This window comes from Salmo trutta, chromosome 28 (assembly GCF_901001165.1).
Source record: "Salmo trutta chromosome 28, fSalTru1.1, whole genome shotgun sequence".
NCBI classification, from domain to species: domain Eukaryota; kingdom Metazoa; phylum Chordata; class Actinopteri; order Salmoniformes; family Salmonidae; genus Salmo; species Salmo trutta.
In genome coordinates this window covers 42121104-42137120 of record NC_042984.1, presented here as the reverse complement: position 1 = coordinate 42137120, position 16017 = coordinate 42121104, and the positions used below count along the sequence as shown (strand labels likewise).

At 43.2% G+C, this 16017-nt stretch overlaps 1 long non-coding RNA gene across 1 annotated transcript; it reads right to left on the bottom strand.

The window, feature by feature from the left end:
- Nucleotides 1–10615: 10615 nt before the first annotated feature.
- On the bottom strand, nt 10616–14538 carry LOC115166277 (uncharacterized). Its single transcript, XR_003870297.1, has 3 exons — nt 14249–14538; nt 12859–13004; nt 10616–11059 (listed from the first exon to the last, which is right to left on the bottom strand). It is a non-coding gene; the product is annotated as an uncharacterized LOC115166277 (long non-coding RNA).
- Nucleotides 14539–16017: the final 1479 nt, after the last annotated feature.

The following is a 16017-nucleotide window of genomic DNA, read 5'->3' as shown; positions in this document are numbered from 1 at the left end:
GGAAAGGTCATAGAGAGTGCACAGAGGGAAAGGTCATAGAGAGTGCACAGAGGGAAAGGTCATAGAGAGCGCACAGAGGGAAAGGTCATAGAGAGGGCACAGAGGGAAAGGTCATAGAGAGGGCACAGAGGGAAAGGTCATAGAGAGGGCACAGAGGGAAAGGTCATAGAGAGGGCACAGAGGGAAAGGTCATAGAGAGGGCACAGAGGGAAAGGTCATAGAGAGGGCACAGAGGGAAAGGTCATAGAGAGGGCACAGAGGGAAAGGTCATAGAGAGGGCACAGAGGGAAAGGTCATAGAGAGTGCACAGAGGGAAAGGTCATAGAGAGGGCACAGAGGGAAAGGTCATAGAGAGTGCACAGAGGGAAAGGTCATAGAGAGTGCACAGAGGGAAAGGTCATAGAGAGTGCACAGAGGGAAAGGTCATAGAGAGGGCACAGAGGGAAAGGTCATAGAGAGGGCACAGAGGGAAAGGTCATAGAGAGGGCACAGAGGGAAAGGTCATAGAGAGGGACATGTCACAATGTTGGATTTTAGCACTTCAGCAGATTTATTGAATTTTCCATGTGGTCTATATTAAAAGGGCACTTTATTTAATATAACAGGCTTTTAAAAAATCTAATATTGCTGGACAATTTCTATCAAAGGGATGCAAAAGGGACTCATTTCTTGGAACGACCCTACACTCTGGGTAGCAGATTGTTTTGTTGAATACTTGAATTGAAACATTATATTTGCAGATAAAGACGGATGAGATTTCCGATGAGGTTTGATGGGACGAGGCCGATGGTATTAGACGAACAGGGATAACAAAACAGACATAGTGGGGTTGAGCTGCAATATGATTACACACACTCACACACTCTGGGTCTCAGTCAGAATGAAGACATATAAAGAGTTTGGTCACACTACTAAGCTACATATGGATGACAATTTGAACATTGTGTAGGTCTAGATCAAACACAGGGACACACACGTTCATCATCTGCAAGCACCCTGCAGTGGTCCGCAGTCTCCAGGTAACTGGCCTCTGCCACTGCTGCTGCATTTCCATACAAATGGTGTAAATGTATTTTCCTTAGAGCTTGCCATCCATCACACACAATTTCTCCTTTCAGAGACGGAGGCATCTGAATTTCAAATAGTTAAGATGAAGGGAATAGTGGTGTCCAGTATGTAAGAGGTCGGAGGAGCAGAGGGAGAGGGAAAGGACACTGGGCCGCATCCAAAATGGCATCCTATTCCCAATATAGTGCACTACATTTGACCAGAGCCACCCTAGGGTAGTACACTATAAGGGAATACAGTGACATTTTGGACGCAGGCTGGTCTGTGATTTACTGTTTACTTGTAATGTATGTAGGAATATGTATGCAGGAATATTTGTGGGACATGGGCCATGAGTCTTTCAATCTCAATTTGGAAAGATTAATTTGAATACCATCCAGCATTTGCCTCGCTTTATGGATTATCTTCAGGACTCAATGGCCTCAGCCGAGTCACCAGAAATAAGGTGCTTACCCTTTGATCTCTCCTCTATCGCTAGACAGAGACTGTGAAAGAGGGGAAACAGAGAGAGTGTGTTGATACGGTATCGGCAGTATGTGTGTTGAAAGGGGGGGGGGGAAACACAGATTATCACTACATCTGACAAATGACATGACTCCAGATTGAAACAAGCCATGTCATTCATCTTGTGGGACTTCCGAGGCTGTGGGGGATTTCACTTCGCTCAAACAATGAGAGAGAATAATGATAGTATCCCATCTTCTCTACAGGACACACGTAAGCATGCATGAATGCATGAGGGCACACACACAGGCTTTCTTTCACTTTACAGAAGGTTTCCTTTCATCTTAACTGCATTATTCTATTATAATGAGTTAGTTTTGCACATTCACAGAGCCAACAGTGCATATTTGATATCCTCTTCAACATCCTTTGTTACTTTAACCCTGCCAGGCAAACTAAGGTGGTGTTGTTAGCATGGCATAATAACAGTGTAGTACTGGAAGAGCACATTATATCTTTCATCTTAACATACCTGCCTTTAACTCGGTAATGAGCTATTTTGTAACAGCTTGAAATACTGCTTTAGGTTATAGTGCTATTTTTTGCCCCTCGGGGATATGTGTAGGTAAGACCAAGGTCGCATATCATTATACCAGTGATGATATAGATGAAGTCAACTCAACAATGTTGAATTATAATAAACCCACTGGGCAAAAACTGGCTGACACAATGTTGTTTGTAAAAAGTCCTCAACGTAAGAGAATTTCATAATTGGTAAAGTGATGCTCATCAATCAACACACAATACACCATTGTGACAAAGCAAAAACAATTTTTTTTGCAAATTTCTTAAATATAAAAACAGAAATACCTTATTTACATAAGTAGTCAGACCCTTTGCTATGAGACTCGAAATTGAGCTCAGGTGCATCGTGTTTCCATTGATCATCCTTGAGATGTTTCTACAACTTGATTGCAGTCCACCTGTTGTAGATTCAGTTGATTGGACATGATTTTGAAAAGGTACACACCTGTCTAAATAAGGTCCCACAGTTGACAGTACATGTCAGAGCAAAAACCAAGCCATGAGGTCGAAGGAATTGACCGTAGAGCTCCAAGACAGGATTGTGTCGAGACACAAATCTGGGTAAGTGTACCATAACATTTCTGGAGCATTGAAGAATACAGTGGCCTCCATCATTCTTAAATGGAAGAAGTTTGGAACCACCAAGGCTCTTCCTAGAGCTGGCCACCCAGCCAAACTGAGCAACCGGGGGAGAAGAGCCTTGGCCAGGGCGGTGACCAACAACCCTATGGTCACTCTGACAGAGCTCCAGAGTTCCTTTGTGGAGATGGGAGAACCTTCCAGAAGTACAACCATCTCTGAAGCACTCCACCAATCAGGCCTTTATGGTAGTGGCCAGACGGAAGCCACTCCTCATTAAAAGGCACATGACAGCCCGCTTGGAGTTAGCCAAAAGGCACCTAAAGGACTCTCAGGCCATGATAAACAAGATTCTCTGGTCTGATGAAACCAAGATTGAACTCTTTGGCCTGAATGCCAAGCATCACTTCTGGAGGAAACCTGGCACCATCCCTACAGTGAAGCATGTAGTGGCAGACTGGGAGACTAGTCAGATCGAGGGAAAGATGAACGTAGCAAAATAGAGTTCCTTGATGAAAACCTGCTCCAGAGCGCTCAGGACCTCAGGCTTGGGTGAAGGTTCACCTTCCAACAGGACAACAACCCTAAGCACACAGCCAAGACAATGTAGGAGTGGCTTTGGGACACGTTTCTGAATGTCCTTCAATGGCCGAGCCAAAGCCCGGACTTGAACCCAAACATCTTTTGACCTGAAAATAGCTGTGCAGCGACGCTCCCTATCCAACCTGACAGAGCTTGAGAGGATCTGCAGAGAAGAATGGGAGAAACTCCCCAAATACAGGTGTGCCAAGCTTGTAGTGTCATACCCAAGAAGAATTGAGTCTGTAATCATTGTCAAAGGTGCTTAAACAAAGTACTCAGTAAAGGGTTTGAATACTTATGTAAAGGTGAGTTTTTTTTATTTGTAATACATTTGCAAAAATTTCTAAAAAACAGTTTTTGCTTTGTCATTATGGGGTATTGTGGGTAGATTGATGAGGGAAAAATACAATTTAAGTAATTTTAGAATAAGGCTGTAACATAACAAAATGTGGAAAAAGTCAAGGGGTTTGAATACTTTCCAAATGCAGTGCTATATATATATAGTGCAAGAAATAACAAAGGGTGTTATTTTTATATATATATCTCAGGAGGTTGGTGGCACCTTAATTGGGAAGAACGTGCTCGTGGTAATGACTGGAGCGGAATCAGTGGAATGGTATCAAATACATCAAACACATGGTTTCCAGGTGTTTAATGCCATTCCATTTGCGCCTGTAAATTGCTCTGAATAAGAGCGTCTGCTAAATTACAAGAAATGGCAATGTAAAAAATGTTCCTCTGGTAATTTAGTGGTCTCTTAGATGAGCAAGGACTGCTATTCTCCTCATGTGAGTGAAGGATTCCATTTTCTTTATCAAACAGCTTCCACAATCTTATCAGTCAATTTGGCTGACTTGTCCAGCTCAGCTGCCAGGAAACGCTAGAGAGATAGACACTGACTGAACGAGATGTAACCTGCTAATCATAGCCTGCGACACACAAAGGAATCCCAGTCACACTACTCTAATTGCCAATTATTCAATTTTTTTCTGATTCCCCGGGTTGATTGAAGCCAAGGCCTGCTACATCGTCTTCTCTCTGTTCAAGCGCAAATCCACCAATGTACCAGATACCTTCAGAGGAACTCAAGCTTAATTTCTCACTTTACTTTATTACAGTGTCATCTGACCCAAATTGTTTTCTTCATAAAACCATAAAACAGATCTTTCTGTTGTCTACGATCGCTTTCCTACTCTCTTAAATGGCATAATTTTGCTGTCAAAATATGTCCACTCCACCACTGAGCTTCCTCACAGCTTTTGCTGCTTACCTTTAGGTCTTGAGTTTTGGGGGAAAAGATGGGGAGTAGTCAGGCTAGAAAGGGACACCAGAATGGAGGTCTAGTCTTCAAATCATCCTCCACACATACCCAGTCCGGCGTGTTCTCTTCCCCTGGGTCAAAAGAGATACGTTTAGCTGTACACCTCTACAACATCCACCAGTGGGCAAAACATATACGATGACCAATATGCGACAAAGCTTAAATATGTATTAGGTCTGTATTAGGAGTAGACTAGCTAAGCTCGTAGGCTAGCTATACTGTTAAAGATTCACCCAGGAGATCTTGCTGAGGGGACTGGCGCTGTTGAAAAACCATTAAACTGACCGGCCGTCCAGATCTGAGGGACAATAAAATAAATGCATTAACATATAGGCATACAGGCTCACACGTGTCTGCACACAGACATAAACAGACAATCACAAGCAAGAATAGTGCAGATGGGAATGGAGAGGGTCTCCCTGACCTAGCCCTGACCCTGCATTCTAGGGCTATGAGCTAGTGGATAATGATGCTAATGCTGGACCTTGAATTGCTTTAGTAGAGAATGAGTTTCCATCAGAAACATGAAAAAAAGCACTAACTGCCTATTTGGCATTTAAATGAATGGCTGTAGTTGTAAACGGCACCAATATTCCAATATCAAACCACACAGGAATAGACTAGCCACAGCTTGGCAGTAGACTAAGAATGTGCCAGTCCATGCCACCCACTCCAAGCTGCCCTGCCATCTGCTACCCACCTAACCAAGGGAGGTCCCAAAGACCAACCACCCACACACACACCCATAGTAACACAAGCAATAAATACACAATGAGCAACGCTAGCTTGGCTACATACATGGGGTAACAGTACTGAGTCGATGTTCAGGGATACGAGGAAATTGAGGTACATATGTACATATAGGTAGGTGTAAAGTGACTAGGCAACAGGATAGATAATAGACAGTAGCAGCAGCGTATATGATGAGTGTGAAAGTGTGTGTGTGTGTGGCGAATGTGTGCCTGTGTGTACGTGTTATGTGTGAGTGAGTGAGTGAGTCTGTGCGTGCGTGTGTGCGTATGTGTTGGAGTGTCAGTGTAAGTATGTGTGAGTGTGTAGTGTGGGTAGAGTCCAGTGTGTGTGCATAGAGTCAAAAAGAGTTAGTGCAAAAAGGGTCAATGCAGATAGTCCTGATAGCTATTTAGTTAGCTATTTAGCAGTCTTATGGCTTGGGAGTAGAAGCTGTTCAAGAGCCTTTTGATCGCAGACTTGGCACTCCGGTACCACTTGCCTTGCAGTAGCAGAGAGAACAGTACATTTTTTACTTCCTCTTGAGGGGGAAGAGGCATTGTTGTACGATCTTCACGACTGTGTTGGTTTGTTTGGATCAAGATAGGTCCTTAGCGATGTGGACACAGAGGAACTTGAAGGTCCATTACAGCCCCGTCAATGTGAATGGGGGCATATTTGGCCCTCCGTTTCCTGTACTCCATGTTAACCTCCTTTGTCTTGCCCATGTTGAGGGAGAGGTTGTTGTGCTGGCACCACACTGCCAGGTCTCTGACCTTGTCCCTAAAGGGTGTCTCATTGTTATTGGTGATCAGGCCCACCACCGTTGTGTCAAACTTGATGATGGTGTTGGAGTCGTGCGAGGTCACGCTGTCGTGGGTGAACAGGGAGTACAGGAGCAGACTTAGCACGCACCCCTGAGGGGCCCCCATGTTGAGGATCAGAATGGCAGATGTGTTGTTGCTTACCTTCACCACCTGGGGGTGGCCCGTCAGGAAGTCCAGGATCCAGTTGTAAAGGGAGGTGTTCAGTCCCAGGGACCTTTGCTCATTGATGTGCTTGGAGAGCACTATGGTGTTGAACGCTGAGCTGTAGTCAATGAACAGCATTCTCATGTAGGTGCTCCTTTTGTCCAGGTGGGAAAGGGTAGTGTGGAGTGCAATAGAGATTGCGTCATCTGTGGATTTGCATGGGCAGTATGCAAATTGGAGTGGGCCCAGGGTCTCTGGGATGATGGTGTTGTTGTGAGCTATGACCAGCCTTTCAAAGAATTTCATAGCTACAGATGTGAGCGCTATGGGGCGGTAGTCATTTAGACAAGTTACTTTGGTCTTCTTGGGCACAGGGTTGAAACATGTAGGTATTACAGACTGGGTCAGGGAAAGGTTAAAATTGTCAGAGAAGACACTTGCTAGCTGGTCAGCGCATGCTCTGAGTATGCATCCTGGTAATCTGTCTGGCCCTGTGGCCTTGTGAATGTTAACCTGTTTAAAGGTCTTACTCACATCGGCTACGGAGAGCGTGATCACACAGTCGTCCAGAACAGCTGATGCTCTCATGCATGGTTCAGTGTTACTTGCCTCGAAGCAAGCATAGAATGCATTAGCTTGTCTAGTAGGCTCGCGTCAGTGGGAAGCTCTCGGCTGGGTTTCCCTTTGTAATCCGTGATAGTTTGCAAGCCCTGCCACATCCGACGAGCGTCAGATTCGTAGTAAGTAAGATTCGATCTTTGTCCTTTATTGACATTTTGCCTGTTTGATGGTTTGTCTGAGGGCGTAGCGGGATTTCTCATACGCGCCCGGATTAGTGTCTCGCTCCTTGAAAGCGGCAGCTCTACCCTTTAGCTAAGTGCGAATGTTGCCTGTAATCCATGGCTTCTGGTTGGGGTATGTACGTACAGTCACTGTGGGGACGACGTCCTTGATGCACTTATTGATAAAGGCAGTGACTGATGTGGTGTACTCGTCTATGCCATCGGAAGAATCCCGGAACATGTTCAAGTCTGTACTAGCAAAACAGTCCTGTAGTTTAGCATCTGCTTCATCTGACCAATTTTTTATAGACCGAGTCACTGGTGCTTCCTGCTTTAATCTTTTGCTTGTAAGCAAGAATCAGGAGGATAGAATTGTGGTCAGATTTACCAAATGGAGGACGAGGGTTAGGGAGAGCTTTGTATGCATCTCTGTGTGTGGAGTACAGGTGATCTAGAATTTTTTTCCCCAGTTGCGCATTTAACATGTTCAAATGAGAAATTAGGTAAAACTGATTTAAGTTTCCCTGCATTAAAATCCTCGGCCACTAGGAGCACCGCCTCTGGGTGAGCGGTTTCCTGTTTGCTTATTTCCTTATACAGCTGACTGAGTGCAGTCTTAGTGCCAGCATCAGTCTGTGGTGGTAAATAAACAGCCACGAAAAGTATGGATGAACACTCTCTTGGCAAATAGTGTGGTCTACAGCTTATCATAAGATACTCTACTTGAGGCGAGCAAAATCTAGAGACTTCCTTAGATTTCGTGCACCAGCTCTTGTTTACAAATATGCACAGACCCCCCCCCCCCCCCGTCTTACCGGAATGTGCTGTTCTATCTAGCCGGTGCAGCGTATATCCCGATAGCTGAATATCGATGTCATCATTCAGCCACGATTCCGTGAAACATAAGATGTTACAGTTTCTGATGTCCCGTTGGTAGGATATTCGTGATCGTACCTCGTCTAATTTATTGTCCAATGATTGCATGTTGGCAAGTAATATTGATGGTAACGGTAGCTTTCCCACTCGCCTTCTGCGGATCCTTACGAGGCACCCCGCTCTGTGTCTGTACCTGCGTCTCTTTCTCTTGCCAATGACGGGGATGTTAGCCTTGTCGTGTGTTTGAAGTACATCCTGAGCATCCTGCTTGTTGAAGAAAACTTCTTAGTCTAATCTGAGGTGAGTGATCACTGTCCTGATATCCAGAAGCTCTTTATTGCTGTACGATACGGTGGCAGAAACATTATGTACAAAATAAGTTACAAATAATGCAACAAAGAAAACACACAATAGCACAATTGGTTAGGCGCCCATTTCTTCCGGCGCCCTTTTAACTGCTCAGTGTGAATGTACTTGTCGGGCTTGCCTGTAATCCATGGCTTCTGGTTGGGATATGTACATACTGTCACTATACGGACAATGTCGTGAATGGACTTATTAAAGAAGAGGTGACTGATGTAGTAAACTCCTCAATGCCATTGGATGAATCCCGGAACATATTCCAGCCTGTGCTAGCAAAACAGTCCTGTAGTTTAGCATCCGCTTCATCGGACCACTTCTGTATTGAGTGCGTCACTGGTACATCCTGTTTGAGTTTTTGCTTGTAAGCAGAAATCAGAAGGATAGAGTTATGGTCAGATTTGCCAAATGGACGGTGAGGCAGAGCTTTGTATGTGTCTCTGTGCGTGTGTAAAGGTGATCTAGAGTTTTTTTCCCTCTAGTTGTACAGGTAACATGCTGCTAGAAATGAGGTACAACGTATTCCAGTTTTCCTACATTAAAATCCCCTGCCACTAGGAGTGCCGGCTCTGAATGAGCATTTTCTTGTTCACTTATAGCCTTATACAGCTCGTTGAGTGCGGTTTTAGTGCCAGCATCGGTTTGAGGTGATAAATAGACAGCTCCAAAAAATATAGTTGAAAACTCTCTTGGTAAATAGTATGGTCTACAGCATATCATGAGGTATTCTAATTAAGGCGAGCAGAACCTCGAGACTTAATATTAGAGATCGCGCACCAGTCTTTGTTGACAAAGAAACACATCCCACCGCCACGGATCTTACCAGACACTGCTGTTCTGTCCTGCCGATGCATGGAAAACCCAGCTAACTGTATATTATCCATGTCCTTGTTCAGCCATGACTCCAAAAAGCATAGCATATTAAAGTTCTCAATGTCCTGTTGATAGAATCTTCTCGAATGGAGTTTGTTCAGTTTGTTCTCCAACGATTGCACATTCGCCAATAGAACAGAGGGTAAGGGCGGTTTATTCACTCGTCGCCATAGTGTCATCAATGTGCCGTCGTTTTTCTTCTTCCGAGTGTCAGGATTAGGGCCTGATCTAAGGTGAGCAGTATGTTCTGTGCCGAAGACTCATTTAAGTAGAAGTTTTCGTCCAGATTGTGGTCAGTGATTGCTATTCTGATGTCCAGAATCTTTTCGGTCATAGGAAATGATGGCGTAAACATCATGTAGAATTTATTTTTAAGATCAGCGCAAAACAACCCACAAAATAGCAGAATTGGTCAGGAGTCCATAAAACGGCAGCTATGCATCCTAGCGCCATCTTTAGTCACTTCTGTGTACCCCTTTTAACTTCCTGGGGACTTACTTGTCGGGCTTGCCTGGCACAGCCAGCCGCAGGTGGCACTTGTTGGCACACTGGATCTCGTCCTCTTTGATGAGGATGAGAATCTGCATTGCTAGGCACGTCCTGCCCTACTGTTGTCTTCAGAGAAATGGTGGTAGAGTAATTGGATCACATAATAAACATAATAACTGTCAAGGTGACACTGTCTGTCCAATAAGCAGTGTTGGAAAGTAAACGTTAATGTGTGTAGATGTGTGTCTAACCTGTTAGGTGCCTTGAAATGTCCTGACTAGCAGGGTGACCTGTTCAACAACAGACAGGTCGTATTGTAGCTACTCCAGCTCCTGGTACAGTCAGGGCGGGCCCAGGAACACTTTACCTGGCACACCCAGTCATATCTTTAACATTGGCGTCATCATCATCACCACCTTCATCATCACTATCATCCATCTCCTCTTACTCCTCCTAAAGCAAGTTTCAAGTTTCACGTTTTAATGTCACGTGCACAAGTACAGTGAAATGCCTTTCTCGCAAGCTCCAAACCCAACAATGCAGTAATCAATATCAAAATGCACAAAGGGCTGTTGTGGGTGAAGGCTTTCTCAAGCCAAAGAAGTACAGTAATACATCTGATTCAACTAGTTTTAAGTCTTTCTTGAGGAGTGGACTGTGATTAGTTGATCAGCTGAATCGGGTGGCTGGAGCAAAAGACTACACCTACACCTGCTCTTTGCGGATAAGATAGACAAGACTGTAACTGTCCCTGTCACCATCATTCTCTGGCATTTCAAGAGTTAGTAAATATCCTGCTGGGTTTCTCCAAAACACTTCCATTTACATTTTACATTTTAGTCATTTAGCAGACGCTCTTATCCAGAGCGACTTACAGTAGTGAATGCATACATTTCATACACATCAACAGCAAGTTAACTCCAAATGAGAATGAACCTCAAAATAATACAGGGATGTTTATCTCAGACATGTGAGACTCTAGGGAGAACATCTGACATACCCCCAGAGGGTTACATGTAGCTTCTATTATCACTCAATTAGGGCAATAAAGCCTTTAGAGATTTAAAAACGAGTTAGTTCTCCCCAAGCAGGTAGCAGTAGAGACACACTTGCTGAGCTCATACCCAGAAAACTGACAGGCTAGATTTATTTGGAACAAGTGCTTGGTGATAGAGTGGGAAGGCTTGCTTTTTCATAGCTTACAATGGGTATTTTGTCTTTCATGTGAAGGTGTACGTACAATGCATTTACATTTGAACTGGACAAATTGAATGTCGTTTTACCTGGAACATTAGCAACATTTGCCCGTTTCCCTGTATCTTTGCTTTGAAAGCTCTTCTGTCCACTTCACTGTGTATTTAGGACCAATAGGAACTAGGCAGCTGATATCAGGGGTACCCCTAGTTGAAGAAACAGGAACACATTTCAATGGCCTGAAGATAGAGACGGATAGAGGGCGCACTTGCCCCAGAGCCTATTTTCAATAGTATTTCCCATGCTGTCCTAGAAGCCATCATTGCAAAGATAGTGCCCTCTCTTTTCCATCTCTATGGGCCTGAACAAGATGCTGGACAAACAATGAGGACTCTATTTTAACAAACCTAACACAATAGCAAATCTTAGCGCTTGAGTTAACACTATATGTCTGGGGGGGTGTCAGAAATATCTTTGCTATTTTCACTGCGGGAATTATGAGCTGGCGGTGGAGCTGGCGTTTTGATTAATAAATAAATTGTGTAATGAGCGCTTGCCTCTGACCCTATTATGGGGGCTGAGTCACTGGCTTACTAGTGCTCTTCCATGCCGTCCCTAGGAGGGATGTGTCACTTGAGTGGGTTGAGTCACAGAAGTGATCTTCCGGTCCGGTTTTCCACCCCCTCGGGCTCGTGCCGTGGAGGAGATATTCGTGGGCTATACTCAGCCTTGTCTCAGGGTAGTAAGTTGGTGGTTTGACGATATCCCTCTAGTGGTGTGGGGGCTGTGCTTTGGTAAAGTGGGTGGGGTTATATCTTGCCTGGTTGGCCTTGTCCGGGGGTATCATCGGAAGGGGCCACAGTGTCTCCTGACCCCTCCTGTCTCAGCCTCCAGCATCTATGCTGCAATAGTTTATGTGTCGGGGGGCTAGGGTCAGTCTGTTATATCTGGAGTATTTCTCCTGTCTTATCCGGTGTCCTGTGTGAATTTAAGTATGCCCCCTCTAATTCTCTCTCTCTCCCCTCCCGGAGGACCTGGGCCCTGGGGCCATGCCACAGGACTACCTGACCTGATGACCTGGCCGGATGACTCCTTGCTCCTAACCCTAACCCTAAGGACACACTTCAGATATTGCCACCCTCCCTTCTCAGTGCAAGCGAGCTCATATAAGACAGGTAAATTACCAATCCTTGTGCAAGTGTTTGAAAATAGCCCAGAGCAAGTTGAAATTTCCAACGAGCGTGCATGTTACAATTGCGCTGGCTTAACGCCAGCCAAAAATAGAGCCCTCTATGTAAGATAATGCATTCAGCAATTGAAAAATCATCCAGGGCTCTTTGAATCAACAATATGAAAGGGGAATACAGGAATACATTGTAATTACAGTCCTTCTGATCAGTTGAATATCTCTCCAAACAGCGGACCCCCTACTGATTTTTGGGCCACATTATTATTCATATATTCCCCATAATCATGCATGGGAAGCATTGTGAAACATCGCGATCCCTTTCACAAGTTAAGGGCAAAGTTGGCATGAGGCATGAGCTGAATCAAGTAAGGTGCAATGAATAATTTGTGAGGTTCACTGATCAAAACGGAAGATTTTAAGATGTGACGTTGGGTGAAACTTGGGGAAAACTTGACCTTTCTTCGATAATGACATTATCAAAAAATGTATATATTCTTAATTCCATTCCTTTACTTTAGATTTGTGTGTATTGTTGTAAAATTGTTAGACATTACTTGTTACATATTTTGTTGGATATTACTGCACTGTTGGAGCTAGAAACACAAGCATTTCGCTACATCTGCAATTACATCTGCTAACATGTGTATGTGACCAATAACATTTGATTTCATTTGATTTGGAGAGGACAGAGGGAAAAAAATGTTGGTTCACATGAATATGCAGTGTGGCTGACATTCTTTCAACATGACATTTGACAGTATACCTCATCCATAGAGAATGTATTTCTATGGTCGCATCCTGGTAGTGCTGACTCACTTGACACTGATGTTTGCACAGATGAGGGTGTCGTTACTGAGGAAGACTTTGCTCTCCTTGGACTTGAAGACCTGTCCTTTCTCCCCGTACACCATCTCAATCAGCACCTTGCACAGTATCAGCTGCCTCTAGTCTGAGTTAAAGAGCTACAGAGGGGACACAAATGTCACACAACATTACACACAACACAACAAAACAAAACACAAAACACTCACTCATTTACTCTTACACAAAGTAGAATTAACAAAAGAAAAATGTTTTTCTTATTGACCTTAAAATATATTTTGAGAAAAACGGACAGATGCATAGACCTTGCTCAATTGGCGGTCACCAACTCTACGTGCCAGATGCTGGATTTCAGCGACCTGGTCTGCTACTCGTTTCTGCTCGTTCAGCCTCTCGGCTAACGTCTCCAGCTCAGTGAGGGCCAACTGCAGGGGCATACGGTCAGGGTGGGCCCGGGGAGTGTTCTTCAGCATGTCCTTGATGTCCTGGGGGGGGGGGGTTCCCCCAAGAGATCCACCTGACATGCTTAACAGAGCCGGCTACTGTATACTATGGCCCTTATATGCAGTGGTGGAAAGTACTTAAGTAAAATACTTTAAAGTACTACTTAAGTAGTTTTTTGGGGTATCTGTATTTTACTTCACTATTTATATTTTTGACAACTTTTACTTCACTACATTCGTAATGAAAATAATGTACTTTTTCTCCATACATTTCCCTGACACCCAAAAGTACTCATATTTTGAATGCAGAACAGGAAAATGGTCCAATTCACTCACTTATCAAGAGAACATCTCTGGTCATCTCTACTGCCTCTGATCTGGTGGACTCACTAAACACAAATGCTTTGTTTGTAAATGTCTGTGTGTTGGAGTGTGCCACTGGCTATCCGTACATTAAAATAACAAGAAAATGGTGCCGTCTGGTTTACTTAATATAAGCAATTTGAAATTATTTATACTTTTACTTTTGATACTTAAGTATATTTAAAACCAAATACTTTTAGTCTTTTACTCAAGTAGTATTTTACTGCTTTAAGTGAGTCATTTTCTATTAAGAATTCTTTACTTTTACTCAAGTATGACAATTGGGTACCTTTTCCACCACTGCTTATATGTTTCCAAATACATGTTTTGAGAAGCTCTATAGCTTTTTTATGTATGTGTTCCTCTTTTCTCAAATGATATGTTTATTGGTGCTTATTAATGAATATTTTGCATGTAAAAACCATGTAGATGTATACAGTATATAAATCATGAACAGCAGGTATTATACATGTATTATCTTTAAGTTGGTAACACTTTATTTAAAGCCTGCAGGCGGTATACATTATTATGCTGTTACAATGCATTGTAAAACTTATCATGAGCATCTTGGAACTAACCTTTAGCAGCAGGATAAACTGAGGGAAGCGCTGGATTGGTTTAACCATAAAGCCATAAAGCATGATTCTCTCGGGACTGAACGCTTGCTTCATATGTAGGGTAACAACCACAGGGCCTGGGTCAACAGAGTCCATTACATCAGATCACAGTCAACAGAGCATGCTATATATGGCAGTCTGGCGTTGCCAAACACAAATTAAAATGCAGGAGGAACCTTGAACGGCTGGAGGCAATCTGACTGACTGTTTCACCAAATGCTACTAGAAAACGAGGAATGCAAATAGATAACGAGCTATGAATGCGAATAGATATACTGTGTCAGCAAACATTTCTACACCCTTGGGAGAGGAAAGAAGACTAATTCATTGTAAACAGACTGATCAAATAGGAAAGCGTAGCCCACCTATAGAAACTCCAGGAAAGCTGTCTTGGAAATGCAAGCTTTCTTCATGAGAGCGTTAGTGAAGTTGTTGACACAATTTCTGTACACGTCTAGTACTATTGACCTGGAAAACTGTGGAGAGAAAAATGGATTCAAAATCCAGTCATGTACTATAAAATCAGTGGAACGATACATGGAAGGAAGGGCTGGGGGGAGGATGCATTTTCAAAGTATTCCAAAATGAGTGCCTCTTGCGTCCCTTTGAAATTTTAAGTAGAAATTGTGCACCAATATTGAAAGCCTGTTATACTAAATAAATAGTCCTTTAAATATAGACAACATGGAGAATTCAATAAATCAAAATGTTTCTAAAGTGCCAACATTCTCCATCAACCCTGTGTCACTTCTAAAAAGATTTTAACACACTTATTAACATCATTTCTCCAAGTTTCACCATCATTGTAAAGCCTAGTTATTTTGTTGCTTTGTCAAAGTCATTTCTGAATAACATTATTTACTTCATTACGTCTATCCCTAATTGTAAGGTCAATGCTGTTATGTGAACTGAACTCTCGTTTTAATATGGTGAAACTATTCCTTTTAAAATATTTTTCAAAAGAAACATTGTACAGTTAATAGTCAAATCATAGAGTAAATGCAGGTGAACTGGTTCTACTCTTTTTGGCCATTTTCTGGTGGAAAACTGAGCCGGTCAAGCATAACATGTCAACCTTGTTACCCGTAGATAGATAGGCTAGAAATGTTTTATCATTTTTTGCATTCAGTTGCCACTGCCTGTTGCACACAAGCTTCCATTCCCTGTCACAAGGGGATTTATGGCTGATTTAAGAAGAAATCATCAACCCTGTTACTTTACTTGGCACCGATTAAAAACTAGGCACTTACTCGTTTTTTATGAAGTTGAACATGTGCTCTTTATACGCACCGAATTGGTGGAACGACCCAAGTACCAAACAAAAGAAAACAGACTGAAACAGGAAGACAAACCCTCATTTTCATTGAACCTAATAAACACGAACCTGGTCCCTAAATTTGGATAGAGCTATCCTCCATACTGACCGAGGCCACAAAGAGGTCTCTGATCTTCTCACTGAGGTCCCACTCGGCCACGCGAGACGCCAGGGGTATCTGACGGGCCTCCGGCTCTAGCAAGGGCTTCTGGTACTCCTGGGAACAGTGAACCAATCAGAGTGATGCTCACTAGTATCTGGCTAGCTGGATTAAGGGGGGCATATAAGCAGGCAATGAAAGGTCTTACAATATATTACATTTCTCAAAAACAGAAGAAATTAAGAGGTGAAAATAGACCAAATTATTAGGGTGAGACACATGGGCTACTATCAGCTTACTACACAACATACACTT